Here is a 26610-nt window from a genome sequence, read left to right on the forward strand (position 1 = left end):
AAAAAATTAATTCCCAAGTGTACCCGTCCATTGCTGCAATATAGAAAATCAGATTCCACAACACGGCACTTATAAGTACTGTATACAAATAAACATGTGTATCGAGTTGAGTCAGATTCAAACTGCAAAGGTTATACCGGTAACTCTGATGGTATCAGTTATAGAATTAAACAGTTTTTTGCCCTTAAATCCAAGGCCAATAACTATAATAAGTTATCAGTTATAGTATTGCATATACCAGGTACTTCATGTTTCTTAATAAGGCCTACGCTCTTGCCTAAGTCAAGCTAAATATTAAATGATTTCAACCTTAACAAGACAAATGTTTTGCATTCACTTCCCTACTGTAAATGCAGGTTCCTGGTTACAACTAATGACCACCTGTTGAAGGAGCTAGATGAGACCCGGGAGAGACACCAGCACAGAGGTGAATCAGATTAACTGGAGCTACAAGCAGCTCAAGAAAAACCTTCAGAGACCAGTCTAAATGTTCTGATAATGATAATAGAGTGTGCTTTGTGTTTTAGTGCTAAGAATTTGGCTGCTCTGTATCCAATATCTGAAGTGGTATTTTCTTAAGATTTAGAAAAAATAAGGCTTTATGCATGTGTGTGAAGTGTCGTCCCAGATTAGCTTATGTTGTCTTCACATTATTATCTGGGACAACACTTTCGGCCTAGACTGGATTTTTTTTTAAAATACTTTCTTTAAACGAAAAATCTCATAAAACCAGAAAGTGTCTTCCCTGATTAGCCTGTGCGGACCGTACAAGTTAATTTGCGACGACACTTTAGGAACATGCATTAAACCCCATTTTCCCCGAGCACGGGTCAATTGTATTTATTTCCTTTCAATATTCACATCCCCTTTCTTTTAGGATCATACAGATTCTAAATGCCTATTTATTGTAAGCTGAATATTCAGTCATAACCAAAAAGTGTCATAAGATCTTTGTTAAGACAGGACCCTGAATTCTAGCATTTAATGAGATTATGTGCTTTTCCGCACTTATTCTATGTCTTTTATAAGTAAAAGGTGAACACTAGCAACAATATAATTTGCTACCAAAAATGTTTTCCATATATTACTTCTTTTACATGAAAGAAGTTAACATGTGTAAAAAAAGTTTGGCAAACATACTGACAGTTAACAATCAGTTTATTTATTGTGCATCCAGGCATTTACATATAACCAGACAGTACTGCAATCTCACATGTATATGTAGGTTTTTAACTTATATCGCGCCAGTTTGAAAACAAATGTATGATCATGGTAAAGCTACATATGTCTTGTCATAAGCAGTATGTGTGGGATACATTAGCAACAGGACCGGAGGGATCATTTTGTTTTCTGATGATGTTTATGTAATGTGTGTTTCATCCTAATATTTATTTAACCAGTATGCCATGTAATACATATATTTTCTAATAAAATTGTAAAAAAAGGTTATTTAGAATTTAGATTAGTTTGACACGCTATTTCATGATGGATGGCTTCATCCACAGTCATAACAAGACACACAACAACAACATAATTGAGCCTCGGTCTGGGAAAATGGGTCTTAATGCATGGTTGTCAAGTGTTAATCAGAGCAAATCAGTGATGGAATTTTCGCTAAATGGAATTTTTCGATAAAAAAAAGTCTCTGGCGGAAAGTGTTGTCCCTGATAAGCCTGTGCTGACGGTACAGGCTAATCTGAGAAAACATTTTGAGCACATGCATTGAGTCCAATTTTCCCAGAGCCAGACTTAAATGTTAAAGCAATGCCCGTTAAATTTAGAAATATATCCAATGGCGAAATAGTGGTTTGCTATTTATTGAAAATCTCATAATTGTTAAAAAAAAAAGATGTATTCATTATTTACAACAAGATGCAATTATCTTTCAAAAACAACAACACAATTGGCATTTCATGAAAATGCTATTCACACTAGATGATAAATTAAACTTGTATTTATGATAAATAATACCATACTCAAGAAGCACAGACAGTTCTCACTATTCCATTCATAGCAATTCATATTGAATTCAACAACAACTAGAAATGGCGCGACAGAGGCCGACGCGTATCCCCACGCCGCATGTTTGACCCAGGGGGCACCCCAGCGTTGGTAATGGGGGGGGGGGGCATGCATAGTTGAGATCGACCGTATTGTCATGAGAGATATTCAGTATCAATTGGAAGTGAATCGGTGTAGAAATTAAGAAGTTAATGTCTTCGTTTGAACATGACATATCTTTTTTATTGCATTAATCGATTCCTCTTAGAATGGCCTTTAAGAAAAGGTATGGTTATGGGGGTCTCTATGTACAAAAGGCTGCATTTATTTTCGCTTAAAGTTGTAGCACACTAACGCTACACGGTCAACCAATATGCCTTTGAATTCAAGTCGGAAAGCAATTTAGCCCTTATTTGGGTATATCAAGGAGGGGGGTCAACTTGAAAAACAACTATTCCAGGTCAAATTATCTGAATTCATGCATTTAAGGCACTTATTTTCTTCTCTTTTGTTAAGAAATGACCAAAAATCAGCTTTCCCAGTCATATTTTGCACTTGCAGATGATATTTCATTTTTACCTGAAGCTAGTTTAGGTTACAATATACCAAAAGATTTCCTACACAAATTCAATGTAAAAGCAATAACTTCAACAAAAAATAAAGTCAAACTTTTGCGCATAGAGACCCCCATAACCATACCTTTTCTTAAAGAGCATTCCGAGCCGCAATGATTTAGACAATAAAAAAGGGGGGTCATGCGTTTTGCAAGAAAGAACTCGATGCGAATCAGCGGTCACTGTTTTACAGCCATCAATTTACCGGGTTCGTACCAGTGGATGAGGGTTTCCCGCCATCTGTCAAAGTCTCATGTAGTCTTTAACCTTCAAGCAAATGAGTGAATTTCTATTGTTTTCTCACAATATGCTTACAGTCATGGTCCCGGCTTGAAAGGATGTGGCGTCCGACTTAAACATAGGATTGTTGTAGCAAGTGTCCCCTTCATCTTTTACCTTAGAGGGATCTTTTTTGACAAAATGTGGCACTTTCAGCAACCAGTTTAGTTTTTTATTTGGTACATGCTTCTCTCATTCAGTGATTTAAGGGAAGTATTGACCTTATTTGCTTGTCTTTGCATATAAAGGTGACATGGATCAATGATATGTGTTGTGTTGAGAATTCTGTGGGAAGCTGTGTCCCCAGAAGATGTACTAGAAACCTCTTTCAGGAAGCCTGCATTGATCTGAGCTGCCTTTCTGCCCCTGTTACTTCATAGAACTTCATTTCTAAGCTTATAATGCTCTCCAACATATATGTTTCTTGTTCATTTTAACCTTTCCTTTCAGTCTAAACCCCCAAAATGAGCATTTTTGTCTTTCCCTCAGTTATAAACGCCCATTTTGTCCAGATTGCCATGGGTGCCTTTAAACTGCAGCAGATGGTCATAATGAACTGACAGCTGTCATTCAGAGGTTCAAGAGAATACAAAATTTCATATTTTGGGCACAAAATAAGTACTTTTGACTATTTTTATGGTGGCAATCTGGACAAAATGGGCGTTTATAACTGAGGGAAAGACAAAAATGCTCATTTTGGGGGTTTAGACTGAAAGGAAAGGTTAAAATGAACAAGAAACATATATGTTGGAGAGCATTATAAGCTTAGAAATGAAGTTCTATGAAGTAACAGGGGCAGAAAGGCAGCTCAGATCAATGCAGGCTTCCTGAAAGAGGTTTCTAGTACATCTTCTGGGGACACAGCTTCCCACAGAATTCTCAACACAACACATATCATTGATCCATGTCACCTTTATATGCAAAGACAAGCAAATAAGGTCAATACTTCCCTTAAATCACTGAATGAGAGAAGCATGTACCAAATAAAAAACTAAACTGGTTGCTGAAAGTGCCACATTTTGTCAAAAAAGATCCCTCTAAGGTAAAAGATGAAGGGGACACTTGCTACAACAATCCTATGTTTAAGTCGGACGCCACATCCTTTCAAGCCGGGACCATGACTGTAAGCATATTGTGAGAAAACAATAGAAATTCACTCATTTGCTTGAAGGTTAAAGACTACATGAGACTTTGACAGATGGCGGGAAACCCTCATCCACTGGTACGAACCCGGTAAATTGATGGCTGTAAAACAGTGACCGCTGATTCGCATCGAGTTCTTTCTTGCAAAACGCATGACCCCCCTTTTTTATTGTCTAAATCATTGCGGCTCGGAATGCTCTTTAAGAAAAGGTATGGTTATGGGGGTCTCTATGCGCAAAAGTTTGACTTTATTTTTTGTTGAAGTTATTGCTTTTACATTGAATTTGTGTAGGAAATCTTTTGGTATATTGTAACCTAAACTAGCTTCAGGTAAAAATGAAATATCATCTGCAAGTGCAAAATATGACTGGGAAAGCTGATTTTTGGTCATTTCTTAACAAAAGAGAAGAAAATAAGTGCCTTAAATGCATGAATTCAGATAATTTGACCTGGAATAGTTGTTTTTCAAGTTGACCCCCCTCCTTGATATACCCAAATAAGGGCTAAATTGCTTTCCGACTTGAATTCAAAGGCATATTGGTTGACCGTGTAGCGTTAGTGTGCTACATGAAGTCAGAATTCAACGCCAGGGACTCCGTGATCCAGTAACGCAACAATAGCTTGTGCATAAAGCATGAACATTCAAACAGAGCCCCATTTCACCGACATGGAATGGCGGACATTTTTACAGTTTGGACAGTGCAGCAGACACTTTATTGAGGCAGCCTTCATTTCTAGTACAATCATGAACATAACAAGGTTTATTACTTCATATTATTCATAGAAATACACTAAAAATTCTTAAAAGCATGTTTTTTGCCATTTTTTTATCTATTTTTTATTGGGAATTTTGACTTTTTCAGGTAAAGGAATGTCTGCGACTAAGCCGAGGGCCACTGGATAAGGGTTGTTGAAGGCAAAACAGGTAATAATACTAAATTATTATCGTGTACACAAGCAAATAAGCATATTTATGATGCTTAAGGTGTTAAATACTGTCATAATCAGGTTTGTGGTCACTCAAACACTTGCCGTCATGCAATTCCCCGTGCAGTTTGTATGGATAGTTCCGCGTCCTGACACGTAAAGCTTGTGCTTTGTTGGCAGCAGAAGTTGGCACTTACAGGTTTATCCTTGTTCCTAGGCATGTATGCAGTGCATCTGAGTTGATATGCTACTTGTAAACCTACAATTAGCTTGTGTTTGGTATTGTTTTCTCACAATATGCTTACAGTCATGGTCCCGGCTTGAAAGGATGTGGCGTCCGACTTAAACATAGGATTGTTGTAGCAAGTGTCCCCTTCATCTTTTACCTTAGAGGGATCTTTTTTGACAAAATGTGGCACTTTCAGCAACCAGTTTAGTTTTTTATTTGGTACATGCTTCTCTCATTCAGTGATTTAAGGGAAGTATTGACCTTATTTGCTTGTCTTTGCATATAAAGGTGACATGGATCAATGATATGTGTTGTGTTGAGAATTCTGTGGGAAGCTGTGTCCCCAGAAGATGTACTAGAAACCTCTTTCAGGAAGCCTGCATTGATCTGAGCTGCCTTTCTGCCCCTGTTACTTCATAGAACTTCATTTCTAAGCTTATAATGCTCTCCAACATATATGTTTCTTGTTCATTTTAACCTTTCCTTTCAGTCTAAACCCCCAAAATGAGCATTTTTGTCTTTCCCTCAGTTATAAACGCCCATTTTGTCCAGATTGCCACCATAAAAATAGTCAAAAGTACTTATTTTGTGCCCAAAATATGAAATTTTGTATTCTCTTGAACCTCTGAATGACAGCTGTCAGTTCATTATGACCATCTGCTGCAGTTTAAAGGCACCCATGGCATTTTATGCTAGAATATATCATTGGCGAATGGTAAATAAATGGGCGCTGAGCAACAAGGCGCTTTCAAGATTTCACACTTTTATAAGTGTGAAACAACAAGTTATAGGAAGCTTATTGATTTCTACACTTCAAAGTATCTTTGGTCTCTCATTTTTGCTTATTGGTTGTTTGTCTTGGATGAAATTGGATTTTTTTGCTTTGAAATTGACATTTTTGGGGGTATTTAAAAAAACACACACACAAAAAAGACATTATCAAAATTGCTTGGAGTGAAAATATCTAACAAGTTCATTCTTTCCCCACCCCGCATAAGCCCCACGTGCCTGTCCTTATGGTTTGTTTTGGTATTTTGTTGCAGATATTGAACACAACAGCTTTAAATCTTAAAGGGACGTTTAAGCTTTAACAGGCCTTAAATCGCCTTCTTCGGACCAAAAACACCCGCATGTGAAAATGTGATCTAAAATGGCCAAATGGAGAGATAATCCAGCCAAACTTAATATATTGGTGCAATATGAATAGGAAGATAATAATATGCAAGAAAAACACATTTTATTCAGAACATATTTTTCCTTTAGGTTACAATATACTAAATATTTTGGGAGTGCAATGCTATACTCTTTAAAAACCAAAACATCATTTATAAGAAGACACAATTTTGTGTGTGGGCACTTGCCATGACTTTATTTTAGAATGTTTCTTTGTGCATGTGGTAGGGAAAACATTGATGTTTAACAGAAATTCACTCATTTGCTTGAAGGTTAAAGACTACATGAGACTTTGACAGATGGCGGGAAACCCTCATCCACTGGTACGAACCCGGTAAATTGATGGCTGTAAAACAGTGACCGCTGATTCGCATCGAGTTCTTTCTTGCAAAACGCATGACCCCCCTTTTTTATTGTCTAAATCATTGCGGCTCGGAATGCTCTTTAAGAAAAGGTATGGTTATGGGGGTCTCTATGCGCAAAAGTTTGACTTTATTTTTTGTTGAAGTTATTGCTTTTACATTGAATTTGTGTAGGAAATCTTTTGGTATATTGTAACCTAAACTAGCTTCAGGTAAAAATGAAATATCATCTGCAAGTGCAAAATATGACTGGGAAAGCTGATTTTTGGTCATTTCTTAACAAAAGAGAAGAAAATAAGTGCCTTAAATGCATGAATTCAGATAATTTGACCTGGAATAGTTGTTTTTCAAGTTGACCCCCCCTCCTTGATATACCCAAATAAGGGCTAAATTGCTTTCCGACTTGAATTCAAAGGCATATTGGTTGACCGTGTAGCGTTAGTGTGCTACATGAAGTCAGAATTCAACGCCAGGGACTCCGTGATCCAGTAACGCAACAATAGCTTGTGCATAAAGCATGAACATTCAAACAGAGCCCCATTTCACCGACATGGAATGGCGGACATTTTTACAGTTTGGACAGTGCAGCAGACACTTTATTGAGGCAGCCTTCATTTCTAGTACAATCATGAACATAACAAGGTTTATTACTTCATATTATTCATAGAAATACACTAAAAATTCTTAAAAGCATGTTTTTTGCCATTTTTTTATCTATTTTTTATTGGGAATTTTGACTTTTTCAGGTAAAGGAATGTCTGCGACTAAGCCGAGGGCCACTGGATAAGGGTTGTTGAAGGCAAAACAGGTAATAATACTAAATTATTATCGTGTACACAAGCAAATAAGCATATTTATGATGCTTAAGGTGTTAAATACTGTCATAATCAGGTTTGTGGTCACTCAAACACTTGCCGTCATGCAATTCCCCGTGCAGTTTGTATGGATAGTTCCGCGTCCTGACACGTAAAGCTTGTGCTTTGTTGGCAGCAGAAGTTGGCACTTACAGGTTTATCCTTGTTCCTAGGCATGTATGCAGTGCATCTGAGTTGATATGCTACTTGTAAACCTACAATTAGCTTGTGTTTGGTATTGTTTTCTCACAATATGCTTACAGTCATGGTCCCGGCTTGAAAGGATGTGGCGTCCGACTTAAACATAGGATTGTTGTAGCAAGTGTCCCCTTCATCTTTTACCTTAGAGGGATCTTTTTTGACAAAATGTGGCACTTTCAGCAACCAGTTTAGTTTTTTATTTGGTACATGCTTCTCTCATTCAGTGATTTAAGGGAAGTATTGACCTTATTTGCTTGTCTTTGCATATAAAGGTGACATGGATCAATGATATGTGTTGTGTTGAGAATTCTGTGGGAAGCTGTGTCCCCAGAAGATGTACTAGAAACCTCTTTCAGGAAGCCTGCATTGATCTGAGCTGCCTTTCTGCCCCTGTTACTTCATAGAACTTCATTTCTAAGCTTATAATGCTCTCCAACATATATGTTTCTTGTTCATTTTAACCTTTCCTTTCAGTCTAAACCCCCAAAATGAGCATTTTTGTCTTTCCCTCAGTTATAAACGCCCATTTTGTCCAGATTGCCACCATAAAAATAGTCAAAAGTACTTATTTTGTGCCCAAAATATGAAATTTTGTATTCTCTTGAACCTCTGAATGACAGCTGTCAGTTCATTATGACCATCTGCTGCAGTTTAAAGGCACCCATGGCATTTTATGCTAGAATATATCATTGGCGAATGGTAAATAAATGGGCGCTGAGCAACAAGGCGCTTTCAAGATTTCACACTTTTATAAGTGTGAAACAACAAGTTATAGGAAGCTTATTGATTTCTACACTTCAAAGTATCTTTGGTCTCTCATTTTTGCTTATTGGTTGTTTGTCTTGGATGAAATTGGATTTTTTTGCTTTGAAATTGACATTTTTGGGGGTATTTAAAAAAACACACACACAAAAAAGACATTATCAAAATTGCTTGGAGTGAAAATATCTAACAAGTTCATTCTTTCCCCACCCCGCATAAGCCCCACGTGCCTGTCCTTATGGTTTGTTTTGGTATTTTGTTGCAGATATTGAACACAACAGCTTTAAATCTTAAAGGGACGTTTAAGCTTTAACAGGCCTTAAATCGCCTTCTTCGGACCAAAAACACCCGCATGTGAAAATGTGATCTAAAATGGCCAAATGGAGAGATAATCCAGCCAAACTTAATATATTGGTGCAATATGAATAGGAAGATAATAATATGCAAGAAAAACACATTTTATTCAGAACATATTTTTCCTTTAAACTAGCTTCAGGTAAAAATGAAATATCATCTGCAAGTGCAAAATATGACTGGGAAAGCTGATTTTTGGTCATTTCTTAACAAAAGAGAAGAAAATAAGTGCCTTAAATGCATGAATTCAGATAATTTGACCTGGAATAGTTGTTTTTCAAGTTGACCCCCCTCCTTGATATACCCAAATAAGGGCTAAATTGCTTTCCGACTTGAATTCAAAGGCATATTGGTTGACCGTGTAGCGTTAGTGTGCTACATGAAGTCAGAATTCAACGCCAGGGACTCCGTGATCCAGTAACGCAACAATAGCTTGTGCATAAAGCATGAACATTCAAACAGAGCCCCATTTCACCGACATGGAATGGCGGACATTTTTACAGTTTGGACAGTGCAGCAGACACTTTATTGAGGCAGCCTTCATTTCTAGTACAATCATGAACATAACAAGGTTTATTACTTCATATTATTCATAGAAATACACTAAAAATTCTTAAAAGCATGTTTTTTGCCATTTTTTTATCTATTTTTTATTGGGAATTTTGACTTTTTCAGGTAAAGGAATGTCTGCGACTAAGCCGAGGGCCACTGGATAAGGGTTGTTGAAGGCAAAACAGGTAATAATACTAAATTATTATCGTGTACACAAGCAAATAAGCATATTTATGATGCTTAAGGTGTTAAATACTGTCATAATCAGGTTTGTGGTCACTCAAACACTTGCCGTCATGCAATTCCCCGTGCAGTTTGTATGGATAGTTCCGCGTCCTGACACGTAAAGCTTGTGCTTTGTTGGCAGCAGAAGTTGGCACTTACAGGTTTATCCTTGTTCCTAGGCATGTATGCAGTGCATCTGAGTTGATATGCTACTTGTAAACCTACAATTAGCTTGTGTTTGGTATTGTTTTCTCACAATATGCTTACAGTCATGGTCCCGGCTTGAAAGGATGTGGCGTCCGACTTAAACATAGGATTGTTGTAGCAAGTGTCCCCTTCATCTTTTACCTTAGAGGGATCTTTTTTGACAAAATGTGGCACTTTCAGCAACCAGTTTAGTTTTTTATTTGGTACATGCTTCTCTCATTCAGTGATTTAAGGGAAGTATTGACCTTATTTGCTTGTCTTTGCATATAAAGGTGACATGGATCAATGATATGTGTTGTGTTGAGAATTCTGTGGGAAGCTGTGTCCCCAGAAGATGTACTAGAAACCTCTTTCAGGAAGCCTGCATTGATCTGAGCTGCCTTTCTGCCCCTGTTACTTCATAGAACTTCATTTCTAAGCTTATAATGCTCTCCAACATATATGTTTCTTGTTCATTTTAACCTTTCCTTTCAGTCTAAACCCCCAAAATGAGCATTTTTGTCTTTCCCTCAGTTATAAACGCCCATTTTGTCCAGATTGCCACCATAAAAATAGTCAAAAGTACTTATTTTGTGCCCAAAATATGAAATTTTGTATTCTCTTGAACCTCTGAATGACAGCTGTCAGTTCATTATGACCATCTGCTGCAGTTTAAAGGCACCCATGGCATTTTATGCTAGAATATATCATTGGCGAATGGTAAATAAATGGGCGCTGAGCAACAAGGCGCTTTCAAGATTTCACACTTTTATAAGTGTGAAACAACAAGTTATAGGAAGCTTATTGATTTCTACACTTCAAAGTATCTTTGGTCTCTCATTTTTGCTTATTGGTTGTTTGTCTTGGATGAAATTGGATTTTTTTGCTTTGAAATTGACATTTTTGGGGGTATTTAAAAAAACACACACACAAAAAAGACATTATCAAAATTGCTTGGAGTGAAAATATCTAACAAGTTCATTCTTTCCCCACCCCGCATAAGCCCCACGTGCCTGTCCTTATGGTTTGTTTTGGTATTTTGTTGCAGATATTGAACACAACAGCTTTAAATCTTAAAGGGACGTTTAAGCTTTAACAGGCCTTAAATCGCCTTCTTCGGACCAAAAACACCCGCATGTGAAAATGTGATCTAAAATGGCCAAATGGAGAGATAATCCAGCCAAACTTAATATATTGGTGCAATATGAATAGGAAGATAATAATATGCAAGAAAAACACATTTTATTCAGAACATATTTTTCCTTTAGGTTACAATATACTAAATATTTTGGGAGTGCAATGCTATACTCTTTAAAAACCAAAACATCATTTATAAGAAGACACAATTTTGTGTGTGGGCACTTGCCATGACTTTATTTTAGAATGTTTCTTTGTGCATGTGGTAGGGAAAACATTGATGTTTAACAGAAATTCACTCATTTGCTTGAAGGTTAAAGACTACATGAGACTTTGACAGATGGCGGGAAACCCTCATCCACTGGTACGAACCCGGTAAATTGATGGCTGTAAAACAGTGACCGCTGATTCGCATCGAGTTCTTTCTTGCAAAACGCATGACCCCCCTTTTTTATTGTCTAAATCATTGCGGCTCGGAATGCTCTTTAAGAAAAGGTATGGTTATGGGGGTCTCTATGCGCAAAAGTTTGACTTTATTTTTTGTTGAAGTTATTGCTTTTACATTGAATTTGTGTAGGAAATCTTTTGGTATATTGTAACCTAAACTAGCTTCAGGTAAAAATGAAATATCATCTGCAAGTGCAAAATATGACTGGGAAAGCTGATTTTTGGTCATTTCTTAACAAAAGAGAAGAAAATAAGTGCCTTAAATGCATGAATTCAGATAATTTGACCTGGAATAGTTGTTTTTCAAGTTGACCCCCCTCCTTGATATACCCAAATAAGGGCTAAATTGCTTTCCGACTTGAATTCAAAGGCATATTGGTTGACCGTGTAGCGTTAGTGTGCTACATGAAGTCAGAATTCAACGCCAGGGACTCCGTGATCCAGTAACGCAACAATAGCTTGTGCATAAAGCATGAACATTCAAACAGAGCCCCATTTCACCGACATGGAATGGCGGACATTTTTACAGTTTGGACAGTGCAGCAGACACTTTATTGAGGCAGCCTTCATTTCTAGTACAATCATGAACATAACAAGGTTTATTACTTCATATTATTCATAGAAATACACTAAAAATTCTTAAAAGCATGTTTTTTGCCATTTTTTTATCTATTTTTATTGGGAATTTTGACTTTTTCAGGTAAAGGAATGTCTGCGACTAAGCCGAGGGCCACTGGATAAGGGTTGTTGAAGGCAAAACAGGTAATAATACTAAATTATTATCGTGTACACAAGCAAATAAGCATATTTATGATGCTTAAGGTGTTAAATACTGTCATAATCAGGTTTGTGGTCACTCAAACACTTGCCGTCATGCAATTCCCCGTGCAGTTTGTATGGATAGTTCCGCGTCCTGACACGTAAAGCTTGTGCTTTGTTGGCAGCAGAAGTTGGCACTTACAGGTTTATCCTTGTTCCTAGGCATGTATGCAGTGCATCTGAGTTGATATGCTACTTGTAAACCTACAATTAGCTTGTGTTTGGTATTGTTTTCTCACAATATGCTTACAGTCATGGTCCCGGCTTGAAAGGATGTGGCGTCCGACTTAAACATAGGATTGTTGTAGCAAGTGTCCCCTTCATCTTTTACCTTAGAGGGATCTTTTTTGACAAAATGTGGCACTTTCAGCAACCAGTTTAGTTTTTTATTTGGTACATGCTTCTCTCATTCAGTGATTTAAGGGAAGTATTGACCTTATTTGCTTGTCTTTGCATATAAAGGTGACATGGATCAATGATATGTGTTGTGTTGAGAATTCTGTGGGAAGCTGTGTCCCCAGAAGATGTACTAGAAACCTCTTTCAGGAAGCCTGCATTGATCTGAGCTGCCTTTCTGCCCCTGTTACTTCATAGAACTTCATTTCTAAGCTTATAATGCTCTCCAACATATATGTTTCTTGTTCATTTTAACCTTTCCTTTCAGTCTAAACCCCCAAAATGAGCATTTTTGTCTTTCCCTCAGTTATAAACGCCCATTTTGTCCAGATTGCCACCATAAAAATAGTCAAAAGTACTTATTTTGTGCCCAAAATATGAAATTTTGTATTCTCTTGAACCTCTGAATGACAGCTGTCAGTTCATTATGACCATCTGCTGCAGTTTAAAGGCACCCATGGCATTTTATGCTAGAATATATCATTGGCGAATGGTAAATAAATGGGCGCTGAGCAACAAGGCGCTTTCAAGATTTCACACTTTTATAAGTGTGAAACAACAAGTTATAGGAAGCTTATTGATTTCTACACTTCAAAGTATCTTTGGTCTCTCATTTTTGCTTATTGGTTGTTTGTCTTGGATGAAATTGGATTTTTTTGCTTTGAAATTGACATTTTTGGGGGTATTTAAAAAAACACACACACAAAAAAGACATTATCAAAATTGCTTGGAGTGAAAATATCTAACAAGTTCATTCTTTCCCCACCCCGCATAAGCCCCACGTGCCTGTCCTTATGGTTTGTTTGGTATTTTGTTGCAGATATTGAACACAACAGCTTTAAATCTTAAAGGGACGTTTAAGCTTTAACAGGCCTTAAATCGCCTTCTTCGGACCAAAAACACCCGCATGTGAAAATGTGATCTAAAATGGCCAAATGGAGAGATAATCCAGCCAAACTTAATATATTGGTGCAATATGAATAGGAAGATAATAATATGCAAGAAAAACACATTTTATTCAGAACATATTTTTCCTTTAGGTTACAATATACTAAATATTTTGGGAGTGCAATGCTATACTCTTTAAAAACCAAAACATCATTTATAAGAAGACACAATTTTGTGTGTGGGCACTTGCCATGACTTTATTTTAGAATGTTTCTTTGTGCATGTGGTAGGGAAAACATTGATGTTTAACAGAAATTCACTCATTTGCTTGAAGGTTAAAGACTACATGAGACTTTGACAGATGGCGGGAAACCCTCATCCACTGGTACGAACCCGGTAAATTGATGGCTGTAAAACAGTGACCGCTGATTCGCATCGAGTTCTTTCTTGCAAAACGCATGACCCCCCTTTTTAATTGTCTAAATCATTGCGGCTCGGAATGCTCTTTAAGAAAAGGTATGGTTATGGGGGTCTCTATGCGCAAAAGTTTGACTTTATTTTTTGTTGAAGTTATTGCTTTTACATTGAATTTGTGTAGGAAATCTTTTGGTATATTGTAACCTAAACTAGCTTCAGGTAAAAATGAAATATCATCTGCAAGTGCAAAATATGACTGGGAAAGCTGATTTTTGGTCATTTCTTAACAAAAGAGAAGAAAATAAGTGCCTTAAATGCATGAATTCAGATAATTTGACCTGGAATAGTTGTTTTTCAAGTTGACCCCCCTCCTTGATATACCCAAATAAGGGCTAAATTGCTTTCCGACTTGAATTCAAAGGCATATTGGTTGACCGTGTAGCGTTAGTGTGCTACATGAAGTCAGAATTCAACGCCAGGGACTCCGTGATCCAGTAACGCAACAATAGCTTGTGCATAAAGCATGAACATTCAAACAGAGCCCCATTTCACCGACATGGAATGGCGGACATTTTTACAGTTTGGACAGTGCAGCAGACACTTTATTGAGGCAGCCTTCATTTCTAGTACAATCATGAACATAACAAGGTTTATTACTTCATATTATTCATAGAAATACACTAAAAATTCTTAAAAGCATGTTTTTTTGCCATTTTTTTATCTATTTTTTATTGGGAATTTTGACTTTTTCAGGTAAAGGAATGTCTGCGACTAAGCCGAGGGCCACTGGATAAGGGTTGTTGAAGGCAAAACAGGTAATAATACTAAATTATTATCGTGTACACAAGCAAATAAGCATATTTATGATGCTTAAGGTGTTAAATACTGTCATAATCAGGTTTGTGGTCACTCAAACACTTGCCGTCATGCAATTCCCCGTGCAGTTTGTATGGATAGTTCCGCGTCCTGACACGTAAAGCTTGTGCTTTGTTGGCAGCAGAAGTTGGCACTTACAGGTTTATCCTTGTTCCTAGGCATGTATGCAGTGCATCTGAGTTGATATGCTACTTGTAAACCTACAATTAGCTTGTGTTTGGTATTGTTTTCTCACAATATGCTTACAGTCATGGTCCCGGCTTGAAAGGATGTGGCGTCCGACTTAAACATAGGATTGTTGTAGCAAGTGTCCCCTTCATCTTTTACCTTAGAGGGATCTTTTTTGACAAAATGTGGCACTTTCAGCAACCAGTTTAGTTTTTTATTTGGTACATGCTTCTCTCATTCAGTGATTTAAGGGAAGTATTGACCTTATTTGCTTGTCTTTGCATATAAAGGTGACATGGATCAATGATATGTGTTGTGTTGAGAATTCTGTGGGAAGCTGTGTCCCCAGAAGATGTACTAGAAACCTCTTTCAGGAAGCCTGCATTGATCTGAGCTGCCTTTCTGCCCCTGTTACTTCATAGAACTTCATTTCTAAGCTTATAATGCTCTCCAACATATATGTTTCTTGTTCATTTTAACCTTTCCTTTCAGTCTAAACCCCCAAAATGAGCATTTTTGTCTTTCCCTCAGTTATAAACGCCCATTTTGTCCAGATTGCCACCATAAAAATAGTCAAAAGTACTTATTTTGTGCCCAAAATATGAAATTTTGTATTCTCTTGAACCTCTGAATGACAGCTGTCAGTTCATTATGACCATCTGCTGCAGTTTAAAGGCACCCATGGCATTTTATGCTAGAATATATCATTGGCGAATGGTAAATAAATGGGCGCTGAGCAACAAGGCGCTTTCAAGATTTCACACTTTTATAAGTGTGAAACAACAAGTTATAGGAAGCTTATTGATTTCTACACTTCAAAGTATCTTTGGTCTCTCATTTTTGCTTATTGGTTGTTTGTCTTGGATGAAATTGGATTTTTTTTGCTTTGAAATTGACATTTTTGGGGGTATTTAAAAAAACACACACACAAAAAAGACATTATCAAAATTGCTTGGAGTGAAAATATCTAACAAGTTCATTCTTTCCCCACCCCGCATAAGCCCCACGTGCCTGTCCTTATGGTTTGTTTTGGTATTTTGTTGCAGATATTGAACACAACAGCTTTAAATCTTAAAGGGACGTTTAAGCTTTAACAGGCCTTAAATCGCCTTCTTCGGACCAAAAACACCCGCATGTGAAAATGTGATCTAAAATGGCCAAATGGAGAGATAATCCAGCCAAACTTAATATATTGGTGCAATATGAATAGGAAGATAATAATATGCAAGAAAAACACATTTTATTCAGAACATATTTTTCCTTTAGGTTACAATATACTAAATATTTTGGGAGTGCAATGCTATACTCTTTAAAAACCAAAACATCATTTATAAGAAGACACAATTTTGTGTGTGGGCACTTGCCATGACTTTATTTTAGAATGTTTCTTTGTGCATGTGGTAGGGAAAACATTGATGTTTAACAGAAATTCACTCATTTGCTTGAAGGTTAAAGACTACATGAGACTTTGACAGATGGCGGGAAACCCTCATCCACTGGTACGAACCCGGTAAATTGATGGCTGTAAAACAGTGACCGCTGATTCGCATCGAGTTCTTTCTTGCAAAACGCATGACCCCCCTTTTTTATTGTCTAAATCATTGCGGCTCGGAATGCTCTTTAAGAAAAGGTATGGTTATGGGGGTCTCTATGCGCAAAAGTTTGACTTTATTTTTTGTTGAAGTTATTGCTTTTACATTGAATTTGTGTAGGAAATCTTTTGGTATATTGTAACCTAAACTAGCTTCAGGTAAAAATGAAATATCATCTGCAAGTGCAAAATATGACTGGGAAAGCTGATTTTTGGTCATTTCTTAACAAAAGAGAAGAAAATAAGTGCCTTAAATGCATGAATTCAGATAATTTGACCTGGAATAGTTGTTTTTCAAGTTGACCCCCCTCCTTGATATACCCAAATAAGGGCTAAATTGCTTTCCGACTTGAATTCAAAGGCATATTGGTTGACCGTGTAGCGTTAGTGTGCTACATGAAGTCAGAATTCAACGCCAGGGACTCCGTGATCCAGTAACGCAACAATAGCTTGTGCATAAAGCATGAACATTCAAACAGAGCCCCATTTCACCGACATGGAATGGCGGACATTTTTACAGTTTGGACAGTGCAGCAGACACTTTATTGAGGCAGCCTTCATTTCTAGTACAATCATGAACATAACAAGGTTTATTACTTCATATTATTCATAGAAATACACTAAAAATTCTTAAAAGCATGTTTTTTGCCATTTTTTTATCTATTTTTTATTGGGAATTTTGACTTTTTCAGGTAAAGGAATGTCTGCGACTAAGCCGAGGGCCACTGGATAAGGGTTGTTGAAGGCAAAACAGGTAATAATACTAAATTATTATCGTGTACACAAGCAAATAAGCATATTTATGATGCTTAAGGTGTTAAATACTGTCATAATCAGGTTTGTGGTCACTCAAACACTTGCCGTCATGCAATTCCCCGTGCAGTTTGTATGAATAGTTCCGCGTCCTGACACGTAAAGCTTGTGCTTTGTTGGCAGCAGAAGTTGGCACTTACAGGTTTATCCTTGTTCCTAGGCATGTATGCAGTGCATCTGAGTTGATATGCTACTTGTAAACCTACAATTAGCTTGTGTTTGGTATTGTTTTCTCACAATATGCTTACAGTCATGGTCCCGGCTTGAAAGGATGTGGCGTCCGACTTAAACATAGGATTGTTGTAGCAAGTGTCCCCTTCATCTTTTACCTTAGAGGGATCTTTTTTGACAAAATGTGGCACTTTCAGCAACCAGTTTAGTTTTTTATTTGGTACATGCTTCTCTCATTCAGTGATTTAAGGGAAGTATTGACCTTATTTGCTTGTCTTTGCATATAAAGGTGACATGGATCAATGATATGTGTTGTGTTGAGAATTCTGTGGGAAGCTGTGTCCCCAGAAGATGTACTAGAAACCTCTTTCAGGAAGCCTGCATTGATCTGAGCTGCCTTTCTGCCCCTGTTACTTCATAGAACTTCATTTCTAAGCTTATAATGCTCTCCAACATATATGTTTCTTGTTCATTTTAACCTTTCCTTTCAGTCTAAACCCCCAAAATGAGCATTTTTGTCTTTCCCTCAGTTATAAACGCCCATTTTGTCCAGATTGCCACCATAAAAATAGTCAAAAGTACTTATTTTGTGCCCAAAATATGAAATTTTGTATTCTCTTGAACCTCTGAATGACAGCTGTCAGTTCATTATGACCATCTGCTGCAGTTTAAAGGCACCCATGGCATTTTATGCTAGAATATATCATTGGCGAATGGTAAATAAATGGGCGCTGAGCAACAAGGCGCTTTCAAGATTTCACACTTTTATAAGTGTGAAACAACAAGTTATAGGAAGCTTATTGATTTCTACACTTCAAAGTATCTTTGGTCTCTCATTTTTGCTTATTGGTTGTTTGTCTTGGATGAAATTGGATTTTTTTGCTTTGAAATTGACATTTTTGGGGGTATTTAAAAAAACACACACACAAAAAAGACATTATCAAAATTGCTTGGAGTGAAAATATCTAACAAGTTCATTCTTTCCCCACCCCGCATAAGCCCCACGTGCCTGTCCTTATGGTTTGTTTTGGTATTTTGTTGCAGATATTGAACACAACAGCTTTAAATCTTAAAGGGACGTTTAAGCTTTAACAGGCCTTAAATCGCCTTCTTCGGACCAAAAACACCCGCATGTGAAAATGTGATCTAAAATGGCCAAATGGAGAGATAATCCAGCCAAACTTAATATATTGGTGCAATATGAATAGGAAGATAATAATATGCAAGAAAAACACATTTTATTCAGAACATATTTTTCCTTTATAAACTAGCTTCAGGTAAAAATGAAATATCATCTGCAAGTGCAAAATATGACTGGGAAAGCTGATTTTTGGTCATTTCTTAACAAAAGAGAAGAAAATAAGTGCCTTAAATGCATGAATTCAGATAATTTGACCTGGAATAGTTGTTTTTCAAGTTGACCCCCCTCCTTGATATACCCAAATAAGGGCTAAATTGCTTTCCGACTTGAATTCAAAGGCATATTGGTTGACCGTGTAGCGTTAGTGTGCTACATGAAGTCAGAATTCAACGCCAGGGACTCCGTGATCCAGTAACGCAACAATAGCTTGTGCATAAAGCATGAACATTCAAACAGAGCCCCATTTCACCGACATGGAATGGCGGACATTTTTACAGTTTGGACAGTGCAGCAGACACTTTATTGAGGCAGCCTTCATTTCTAGTACAATCATGAACATAACAAGGTTTATTACTTCATATTATTCATAGAAATACACTAAAAATTCTTAAAAGCATGTTTTTTGCCATTTTTTTATCTATTTTTTATTGGGAATTTTGACTTTTTCAGGTAAAGGAATGTCTGCGACTAAGCCGAGGGCCACTGGATAAGGGTTGTTGAAGGCAAAACAGGTAATAATACTAAATTATTATCGTGTACACAAGCAAATAAGCATATTTATGATGCTTAAGGTGTTAAATACTGTCATAATCAGGTTTGTGGTCACTCAAACACTTGCCGTCATGCAATTCCCCGTGCAGTTTGTATGGATAGTTCCGCGTCCTGACACGTAAAGCTTGTGCTTTGTTGGCAGCAGAAGTTGGCACTTACAGGTTTATCCTTGTTCCTAGGCATGTATGCAGTGCATCTGAGTTGATATGCTACTTGTAAACCTACAATTAGCTTGTGTTTGGTATTGTTTTCTCACAATATGCTTACAGTCATGGTCCCGGCTTGAAAGGATGTGGCGTCCGACTTAAACATAGGATTGTTGTAGCAAGTGTCCCCTTCATCTTTTACCTTAGAGGGATCTTTTTTGACAAAATGTGGCACTTTCAGCAACCAGTTTAGTTTTTTATTTGGTACATGCTTCTCTCATTCAGTGATTTAAGGGAAGTATTGACCTTATTTGCTTGTCTTTGCATATAAAGGTGACATGGATCAATGATATGTGTTGTGTTGAGAATTCTGTGGGAAGCTGTGTCCCCAGAAGATGTACTAGAAACCTCTTTCAGGAAGCCTGCATTGATCTGAGCTGCCTTTCTGCCCCTGTTACTTCATAGAACTTCATTTCTAAGCTTATAATGCTCTCCAACATATATGTTTCTTGTTCATTTTAACCTTTCCTTTCAGTCTAAACCCCCAAAATGAGCATTTTTGTCTTTCCCTCAGTTATAAACGCCCATTTTGTCCAGATTGCCACCATAAAAATAGTCAAAAGTACTTTTTTTGTGCCCAAAATATGAAATTTTGTATTCTCTTGAACCTCTGAATGACAGCTGTCAGTTCATTATGACCATCTGCTGCAGTTTAAAGGCACCCATGGCATTTTATGCTAGAATATATCATTGGCGAATGGTAAATAAATGGGCGCTGAGCAACAAGGCGCTTTCAAGATTTCACACTTTTATAAGTGTGAAACAACAAGTTATAGGAAGCTTATTGATTTCTACACTTCAAAGTATCTTTGGTCTCTCATTTTTGCTTATTGGTTGTTTGTCTTGGATGAAATTGGATTTTTTTGCTTTGAAATTGACATTTTTGGGGGTATTTAAAAAAACACACACACAAAAAAGACATTATCAAAATTGCTTGGAGTGAAAATATCTAACAAGTTCATTCTTTCCCCACCCCGCATAAGCCCCACGTGCCTGTCCTTATGGTTTGTTTTGGTATTTTGTTGCAGATATTGAACACAACAGCTTTAAATCTTAAAGGGACGTTTAAGCTTTAACAGGCCTTAAATCGCCTTCTTCGGACCAAAAACACCCGCATGTGAAAATGTGATCTAAAATGGCCAAATGGAGAGATAATCCAGCCAAACTTAATATATTGGTGCAATATGAATAGGAAGATAATAATATGCAAGAAAAACACATTTTATTCAGAACATATTTTTCCTTTAGGTTACAATATACTAAATATTTTGGGAGTGCAATGCTATACTCTTTAAAAACCAAAACATCATTTATAAGAAGACACAATTTTGTGTGTGGGCACTTGCCATGACTTTATTTTAGAATGTTTCTTTGTGCATGTGGTAGGGAAAACATTGATGTTTAACAGAAATTCACTCATTTGCTTGAAGGTTAAAGACTACATGAGACTTTGACAGATGGCGGGAAACCCTCATCCACTGGTACGAACCCGGTAAATTGATGGCTGTAAAACAGTGACCGCTGATTCGCATCGAGTTCTTTCTTGCAAAACGCATGACCCCCCTTTTTTATTGTCTAAATCATTGCGGCTCGGAATGCTCTTTAAGAAAAGGTATGGTTATGGGGGTCTCTATGCGCAAAAGTTTGACTTTATTTTTTGTTGAAGTTATTGCTTTTACATTGAATTTGTGTAGGAAATCTTTTGGTATATTGTAACCAAAACAATAGGCGTTATGTAGACGGGTAAGTGTTTAACCCTATCACCGTTTTTTTACGTAGGATTCCAGAGAGTCGATGTATCACGGTTGATACCGGAGATTTTGATTTTGATGTTTATAGTGATCTAACGGCAGTGGTAATTTACGCTGGAATTAGGTTTTTTTAGTACTGGTTCCCATTTTCGCATTGTGAACTATTTATAATGGCGGTGTATGCAAAACCGAAGACTAATTCTAAATCAGAGACGCACTAGCAATCGACTTAAGAAGTAATATATGTCTCCAAAGATATTAACAGCTTGTTAAATTCAGTAGCAACATATCCAAATGCACACATTTAAACAAAGAACGCCGTTATAATAAGCATTCATACAAATTCCAAAAGTTTAACTGCAGTTGTCAATAACACACACGAAGTAAAGATATATATGAAGTAATTATAAACTTATGAACATGTGACAATGAGATAAAGTGTTTGCATCGCAAATGTAACTAGGCAAAATGCAACTACCATATATAAGAAAGCATAATGCTAGTAGTTAAAATGAGAATGTCATTTAACATTATGCATGGACTGAAGGATATTCCCTTCTATGGAACGCCTCATCTGTCTCGCCTATATACTTTTATTTTCGTTGTCTGCATGTCTATGGTCGTTACGTGGGATTCGAATATCGTTAGGTACAAGCAACAAGTTGTAGAGTGAAATCTGCATTGTGTTATATATAATTCATCTATCGTTCTGTACAAACAAAATTCCGTCTTGTAAAGTTCGCATTTTGTTTGGTGCAATTATCATTGTATTATGTTCAGAATTAACTTTGCTCTGTACAAAAAACTTTTTGTTGTGTGCAAATTACACATCGTTATGTGCTTTAGTTAATGCGTTATGTGTGTATGACGAGTTTTGCTGTGCAATATACAAATCGTTATGTACATATTTCAATTGGTTTTATCCGATTTTTTGTTGTTCTCTACAAAGCGCACTTTGTTCTGTGCAATACACACTCCGTTATGTAGTTGTCTTTATGTTATAATTTCCGTTGTCTGCATATGTAAAACCGTTATGTACAGTTCAATATCGTTGTGTCTAAACAGCAAGTTGTCTAGTGACCAACGCATTGTATTTTGTCCGTATCAAAAACTGTTCTGTACAAAAACAATACCGTCCTGTATATTGTGCATGTTGTTTTGTGTGTTTATTAGTCTATTCCGTATAAAGCTTATTGTGTTATGTACACAAAACATGTTATTCTTTGCAAAGAGCTTGTTGTTTTGTACTTCTGCAAATTTGTTATGTACGTATTACGTGTTGTACTGTGCATTATACAACTAGTTCTGTACAGATTTAAATTGGTTGTACGCACTTATACTTCTATAAAACTACCACTTTGTTTTATGCAATTAGTACTTTCGTTTTCAGCATTTAATAAAGCGTTCTGTCGATATTACAAATCGTCTTCTGATGTTCGCACTTCGTTCTGCGCATTATTGGAATCACCGTTCTGTCTGAAAACCAGGTCGTTATGACTGCTCTTAGCTTGGTTATGTGCAAACTACACTCCGTTCTGTGGTTAAATTGGCGGGAAATATGGAATTAGTCGAGGATTCCCGATTGACCCGTCTAGTCTTAAAGCGCGCAGCAATGGAGGCTGCACTTGAAGAAGTTGAGTCGAGGATTCCCAATTGACCCGTCTAGTCTTAAAGCGCGCAGCAATGGAGGCTGCACTTGAAGAAGTTGAGTCGAGGATTCCCAATTGACCCGTCTAGTCTTAAAGCGCGCAGCAATGGAGGCTGCACTTGAAGAAGTTGGCCTCGGGTATTTGTGGCACAATATCAGGGCCAATAAAATATCATTAGAAGAAGCCAAAAAGTTGACTGATGAAGAACTGTCCGCCTTAGGCGTCAATACAATAGGAGATCGAGTTCGATTAAAGGAAAAATTAAAGGAAAGTGGCGAAGGTTAGTGACACATTATTTCGACCTTCTAAAGGGTACATGACTGAAAACATGTTGAGGTTTATCGAGCCGATGTATCATGTAGATCTATATCCTCACAGGACTTAAACAATTCAAATAAGATGACATTTGTCATAATATTATGTTTAGATAATCTATATATTAAAAATCATAATGGTCAGTTTTTAATGTGGAATTAATGCTAAGAGATTTTTAAACATTGAACGAAACAGAGAAAAAAACCGTCGGAATCCCCCGGTCCATTTATTTTTCATCATGACCTTCAACAATTCAGGATCCTAAGAATTTTGAAAATTAAATTGTTAATATGACGTAGGTTTGACATTAGCTCGATGTGTTTTGCCGTGTTAAAGCGACAACCTCGATTTGCTTGTTTCGACTATGTTTTGCGAGTATAATACTGGTATCACGAAGAAATAGAAAATACATTTCCAACCACATATATCAAAATGTTCGGCAAAATAGCGCCTACAAAATGATATACAAATATTTTGGTTATCTGTACAATTGTTCATATAACATGGAAATATCATGAAAATTTGCGTTTGGACCAAAATATCATAACTCGCGCATTTGATTTTGTATAAGCACGTAGTATCAGTGTGTGCGCATCGAAATTTCTGTTAATCTGGTGAAAATGTTATTGAATTCGGACAACTGGTTCTAGAGATATTGCATTTAAGGTAGCGCACCTCTAATGATTTCCCGCGATTTATTTTACGATCATTGCAGATCTTAAATGATCGGTTATTTCCGAGAGATGCATTTTATTTTTTTCAAACTTTGAATTTTGATATGTGTTTACCTAATTCATTTAGAATACATTATTTTCACTATAAATATTGACTTTGATCCAATTATCATCTGAAAAATAGGATTTCACGATTTCTTCAAAGATCGACGAGCATTTTTACCTGTTTATTTATGGATATCTAATTTAAGGTTGAACTGTTGTGAAGTTGCATTGGTCGAGTGGTTAAGGCGATGGACTGGAAGTCTTTTGGGATCTTCCCGCGCAGGTTCGAATCCTGCCGACATCGCATACTTTTTGCAACGCGTTTTATTTCTTTTCTAACGTAATTTGATTTAATATAGCATATGAGCTATGTTTATTGTCAAATATGTTGAAAATTGTAAGAACATCCTTCAATTTTTAAAATTAAAACAACGTTATGGCTAAATTGGGTAATTTACTGCTGAAAATTCGAATGATGCATGTTGCATTTTCATTTTTATTTCAAAAAGTAAACGGTAAATCCGTCTATTTCTTGGTATGTTTGCTGTATATAGTGCTTCTATAAAAAATTAGTTTTAAATATAACTTAAATGATACTATTTTGAATTTTATGACACTTTGTTTTTAACCGACCCAATTTTTACTTGGCTGAAATCATTTACATTTCATGGCGCTATTCCATAGATAAAAAGTTATAAAAAATAAATGTCTGTAAAAGAATACTTATTTCATCTTGTTTAAACTTTAAACACCTTTACTGCATCTGTACACACCAACTGCATGCCTATATTTGGAAATCTGAATGAATTATGGAACTTGTAAATACCCCAGGGGTGAAAATAAACTGGACAAAAGCCGAGCGTGAGGGTGGTTTGAAAAAATCGGTATATTTTTTTTAAAAAGCATGGAAAGCCTACCTACAAATTTGCATGTAGTTCAGTAAAATGATGCTGATTGGGAAAATAATTAATTAAATTATATTTGGATATGTGCCCATTAGAGGTGCGCTGCCTTAAACCATGTTCAAAGAAATACAATTTTCTATCGTCGATATGTAAACACTCCTTTAACTTTGTAGGATGAGATTTATTCAAATGACGTCGTTAATTTGCACTAAGAACGAAGGGTCAAATTTACGATTTTCGTGTTGTGATATGGTTTTCTGCCCGTATAACTGCAGCGTTTTACAAAAACATCAAGTATGTTACACCAAAATGCACAGAAATGAATTCCCCATCGCATGATACAAATATCCCAGTACCATATTGCGAAATGAAAATCTCCGATAGAATACCAGATCACGCATGTTATAGCGGAAGTTTTATACTATTTATAATGCAAATGGTGATATACCGTTATACCAGACTAAATGTTACTTAAATGTGTGTGACAAAGGAAAACTTGTTCATCACTAGTTAGGGCCTACATTTTATGAGATCTAGTGAAACTTGCTGCAAATGTTTATTGATATAATATCATAATAAAGAGCGCCAGCAGATTTTTTCTTCTGTCGCATTGTATTCAAACAACGTCTGCTGGGAAAGAAAAGTAGATGACTATATAGCTAAACAACAACCAGTGGTCCGTGAATGAACTGGAATTTTCACGTGAAACAGTCACGCATAATAAAAATTAAAGTGACTTTACGGACCATTGGCCGTTGTTGAGTTAAAAGAAAACCAAATTCGGAAGGGGAACAGTTTTCACAAATTAAAATACTTAAAGAGTAAATAACCGAGCTCGGAGAAGGCTTAAAAAAATACACCGTGTTCTGTTTGATCGTGTTTCATCCGGAAAATTAAAGTGTCGTTTATTTTTCTAGGTGGACGTAGGCAGCCAGTTACTCTTGGAAAGGTGCTGAAATTTGTTAATGGAACAGAAGAAGAGCCTGTGTTCGGATTTTCGTTGAAGCCATCCATCCAATTTTTCAGAAAACCAATCATTTTTGCCATCCGCCAATACATGTATCAACCGCTTAAATTTGACCATTCCCCCCGAGACTGCGGCTATTCCAAATGACACCGAGCTGTTCAATCTGTATGATTATGCCTTCTCAAATGACTACTTGGACTGCAATAAATTTGATCAAATGTGTGAGACAGGGGATAAGAACTACTTGAGATAATACAGCAACGGTGTAAATCCAGACAACCATAGTTTATTCAGTATATGTTTTCACATTTAATTATTTAAAGCATGAGTGACTATGCACTTCAACAAATTGGCATTTTTACATTCATTTTGTATTTGCAGTGTAAGATACTCTTCAGAAGAATAACGAGATATGGTTCTCTGTTTCCATGTTTTGTTTGTTCTCTTGTCAATTATTCAAGTTCCTATTTGATTAATCTACATATGTCTAATTGCATATTTGTTCAATAGTAATTCAGTGCAATACGACGGTAAGTACTTATTAATTTAAAAGCACTTACCATAATATTACACTGACCTGACTGTTGAGAGATTTGCGTGT

General features: G+C 36.6%; 1 long non-coding RNA gene across 47 annotated transcripts; it reads left to right on the forward strand.

Moving 5' to 3' along the window:
* Window positions 1-4063: 4063 nt before the first annotated feature.
* On the forward strand, window positions 4064-26610 carry LOC127841550 (uncharacterized). 47 transcript variants are annotated; one of them, XR_008031092.1, is made up of 13 exons: window positions 4064-4116; window positions 4901-4962; window positions 7475-7536; window positions 9575-9636; window positions 11313-11363; window positions 12147-12208; window positions 14720-14781; window positions 16459-16640; window positions 17294-17355; window positions 19396-19457; window positions 21134-21184; window positions 22845-23383; window positions 25960-26610. It is a non-coding gene; the product is annotated as an uncharacterized LOC127841550 (long non-coding RNA). The 47 variants fall into 47 exon arrangements; XR_008031068.1 differs by lacking the exons at window positions 22845-23383; window positions 25960-26610 and adding an exon at window positions 6639-6700 and having other exon boundaries at window positions 21134-21884; XR_008031070.1 differs by lacking the exons at window positions 22845-23383; window positions 25960-26610 and adding an exon at window positions 13884-13934 and having other exon boundaries at window positions 11313-11374; window positions 21134-21884.

The sequence above is a fragment of the Dreissena polymorpha genome, chromosome 8, assembly GCF_020536995.1.
Source record: "Dreissena polymorpha isolate Duluth1 chromosome 8, UMN_Dpol_1.0, whole genome shotgun sequence".
NCBI classification, from domain to species: Eukaryota; Metazoa; Mollusca; class Bivalvia; order Myida; family Dreissenidae; genus Dreissena; species Dreissena polymorpha.